Here is a 4,492-nt window from a genome sequence, read left to right as displayed (position 1 = left end):
CTCAAACACCAGCCGTCTCGTGTAGGGAGACTCAGACCTACTCCCAACAAACCGCTTTGTCTTCCGTGCTTCTATCCTGTGGCAGGCCACCGTCTCCGCCAGTATGGCAGTTATTCCAGAGTTTGGAGGGTACATAATGAAGTTACTTTCATCACATGATGGAATGGTTGCCACTGGTGGATCTAGAGAATCTCTAGTAAATACGGATTGTAAATAGAGGGAAACTTGCGGCACACAGAGTCAAGTTCCAAGCTCTACGGTTATTTTGGTTTGCCCGCGTCTTGCTTATGGGCCAGCCACTGCGCAGTGCAATGCCAAAATCGTTGGCAGCGGTGGGATTCGAACCCACGCCTCCGAAGAGACTGGTACCTTAAACCAGCGCCTTAGACCGCTCGGCCACGCTACCTGTAAACATGAAAGATATTTGTGATAGTAATTAAAAAAAAAAAGTATATATACATATATATGAAGTTTTTCGTAAAATTATGATATAATGACTCGCATCACTCACTTGTCTTCGCAAAAATCTGTTGTAAACAGCCCGTCTCTTTTCATATATGTTCAGGTTTAATTTCTTCTTGATAAGCGAATAAAGTAAAGTCGTGTTATGCATATATTTATAACACACACACACATATAAATATAAATATATATATATATATATATATATATATATATATATATGTATGAATATAAATATAAAAATATATCACGGCCCGCTCATTAATCCGTAATTATTTTTTAATGTGTTATAATAGCTTCTTAGTACAACATATCCTCGTGTATTCGTTCTGTGAAATAGCAAGTATAAATAAGCCCAAGTATTTTAGCAATAAGACCTCGATCAAAATAGACTTCATCTTCAAAATGACTGACACGCGTAATCCTATTGCAGTCTTTCGGTATTCATTTGCAATTTCCTTTTTAATGCAGGGTGTATATATATCTTCTTTGTGGCATTTTTAATTAGGAGAAGGCGAAAACGGAAATACCCATATGTACGTTTATTATTGTCACATGATAAGTAGGAAATATACGCAAAAGATTACTTCTCTCTCTCCGCTTAAAAGACCAGCCTTCTCCTCGCGAAGGGAATCTCAGACCTGCAACCGCCAAACCGTCTGGTCTTCCGGGCTTCCTTCCTGCGACAGGCCACTTCTTTCATGACTGTGTTAGTTATCCCGATATGTGGTGTACATATAGTAAGGTTATTTCCATCGCCTAATACTTTGGTTGAATTTCCGAAAAGGTCAACGTTTGGAGACCATAACTGGTCACTCAGTTCCATGTGTGGAGAAACAAGATGCAGAGAACTTGTTGAAGTGTTCATCGTGATCAGGTCCCTGATAATGTAATGAGATGTGGCAAGATGTGACTTATATTATGGTTGTTAACCTTGTGATTCATTGAACACATGAGGTCACGCGGAAATGATTTACAAATATCATTAATGGGTATTTTGAGAATTGGGATGTTTATGTTTTTTCGCCTTAGGGATTATTAATAATATTCCTCTTCATGATATTGCTAAATATCTGAAGAGAAAATATAAGCTTATACAATGTGTTCGTTTCGTGTCCATCAAGGATATTTATTAAGCGTCATTTACCATGTAATGTATTCCAGTATTTTGTAAAGTTTTCTTATCTGATAAGAAGGTTTAAAAATATATATGATAAATCCAGAAATTATAGATCTTTGAGAAATCTGAACCTTGAGAGAGAATACGATACTAAAATCTTGCTATAATACCGAAGTAACTTATAAGTTTGAACGCTTTAACCTACCGCACAGTGTCTGATTTTAGGTGTATTTATTTGCGAATTTTTATGTAAATAGAAAATAGCTTCTTTAGTGGAGACAAGGAGTGAGAACTCCTTGATGTGATACGCTGTAGTTTCTGTTTACTTACTGATGCATTGGTAATGTTATTCTTGTAGACATGCTACTTGCAGAACATGATAAGCATTTGGGATAGTAATAAAATGGATGAATAATAAAGCGCTTCGTAAAAAAAATGATATGCAATGGGTTTATGATATACACCGTCACTCATTTTTCGTAGATACTCGGTAATATTTTTATAGTGACAGAATTAAACCCAATTATTTATTAGTTGTACAGTTATCATACTGAGAGAGAAGCAAAATTGCGTATATAACAGCTATCCTATACTTAGGTTTGATTTCTTCCAGACAAAAAAACTAGTTTTGTTTATGCAGTCCAGTCGCACTGCTGTGTGAGTTCGAAACGATTTAATTTCGTATCTTATTGTGTATGTTTTCCTTTTCATGTTTGTGTACACATGTTCGTGTTTGCTCAAATGTATATCATCACTTAGCTTACACTCACACTTACGTGTTTTAATGATGTATATGCATACACATATGGATGCATATACACAGGTACATAAGTGGGTTATATTAAATAGAGCATATTAACTGAAATTTGTAAGTTAGAAAACGCGCGCGCACATACACATAATGTGTATGTGTATGCGTGTGCATACGCATACACATATGCATGCATATATACAGGTACATAAATGAGTTATGTTTAACAGAACATATTAACTGAAATTTGTAAGTTTGTAAACGCGCACGCACGCACGCGCACACACATACACACGCTCGTATTTTACTCACTGGTATGGCTTTCAGATTATAAGTTATAATTAGCATATACATTATGTATGCCAAATGTTTTTATTACCAGCCGATGTGCCGATGAAATCTGAGTAGTGGAACCCGGTGGCGGATTATCTTCCAAACTGTTATAGAAAGCATATAACAAGATAGGCGAGACTCTACTGAGACTGCTGTGTTGCTCCTGATAATAGCCGTGGATTAACCATATTACTCTTAATGAAAAAGTATTTTAACGATTAAAGGTGCATTAGATATGGAAGCATCGGTCACACACATTTTCCGACGACGAAAGTTAAACATTGCGTCTTTATGTTTACTAAGTCCTTCAGAAGATGACTCCCCGTTCTTAGCTTCTAACATCATAAGATAAGTCCGATATATGGAAGGCTCGGGCGAAGCTAGAATTTCGCAAATGTCAATGCGAAGCTCAGCCTATGCTATGGCTAAGGCTATGCCCATGAGAGTAACCCGGCCTGTGTCGTCTAATGCCGACTCGCTCACTTGTGTCAGCTGGTGCTGACTCGGCTGAAACTAGTCCTTACCTGTGCCCAGCCACAGCAGTAATCTCCAGGCGACAGTAGCAACTTCTCGCGCCTGGGTGGGGCGCGAACCGCCGACCCTTTGGATGAGAGGCCGACACGTTAACACTGTACTAGTTCGGAGGCTAGTAACCTTATCCTTCGCGCTCCGTCACACCGATCATTAAGTGATGGATTATTTACATCACTTGAGGTAAACGAAATTGACATTAATCAAGTAACAGTGAGAATAAGAAAACGTTTACTACTAAATTTATGTAGGCCTATGTGTAGTTGCATAAGTATATATATGTATATATATGTATATATATATATATATATATATATATATATATATATATATATTATATCATATCTATGTATGTACATATACATAAATATTTATATGTGTATGTCTGTATATGTATATATGTATATGCATATATATAGATATAAATGTATATGCATAGGTCATATGTGTATATGTGCATACACACATACATGGCATATATATAAATGTGTTTTTATTATTTCATGCGTCTCATTATATATGTAATTTCAGCTTTAAATGCTATTTAATACATCCGAACAGTTTTTGTAAAGTGATGTTATGCCGCGGGAATTCTTTTCACGTGACAGTCAGTTCGTAGCTTTATTGGTAAGTAAAAACCTTCAGGTCAGTAGAGTGGAGTTTGTGAAGGCAAGATTCTACTGAGACTCTGCTGTCTTGCTCCTGATAATAGCCGTTGATTAACCACATTATTACTTAATGAAAAAGTCTTTTAACGATTAAAGGTGCATTAGATATGGAAGCGTCGGTCACACATTTTCCGACGATGAAAATTAAATATTGCGTCTTTATGTTTACTAATGTCCTTCAGAAGATGACTCCCCGTTCTTAGCTTCATACATGAGGTAAACGACATTGACCTCAATTATGGAACAGTGAGAATAAGTTTTAGAATTGGAAGACGAAACGCAGCTACTAAATTGATAGCTTCTTAATACAACATGAATCTGAATCTTGTATGGTAATAGGTTTTAGAATTGGAAGACGAAACGGATATTGGTCGTTTATGTTTATTATCGAATGTTGTATAAATAACCCATAGAAATTTATCCATAATATTACTCCTCTCTCTCCGCCTCAAAGACCAACCTTCTCCTCGCGAAGGGAGTGTCAGACCTGCGAGCGCCAAACCGTCTTGCCTTCCGTGCTTCCTTCCTGCGGCAGGCCACTTCCTCCACCACTGTGGCAGTCATCCCAGGATGTGGTGTGCTTATAGTAAGGTTATTTTCATCGCAAAATGCGTTGATTGCCGCTGG

At 37.1% G+C, this 4,492-nt stretch overlaps 1 non-coding gene across 1 annotated transcript; it reads right to left on the bottom strand.

The window, feature by feature from the left end:
- Window positions 1-324: 324 nt before the first annotated feature.
- On the bottom strand, window positions 325-406 carry Trnal-aag. The gene has a single exon. It is a non-coding gene; the product is annotated as a tRNA-Leu (tRNA).
- Window positions 407-4,492: the final 4,086 nt, after the last annotated feature.

The sequence above is a fragment of the Penaeus monodon genome, unplaced genomic scaffold (genome assembly GCF_015228065.2).
Source record: "Penaeus monodon isolate SGIC_2016 unplaced genomic scaffold, NSTDA_Pmon_1 PmonScaffold_59, whole genome shotgun sequence".
NCBI lineage: Eukaryota > Metazoa > Arthropoda > Malacostraca > Decapoda > Penaeidae > Penaeus > Penaeus monodon.
The sequence above is the reverse complement of the archived record's forward strand: the minus strand, read 5'-3'. Positions and strand labels throughout refer to the sequence as shown.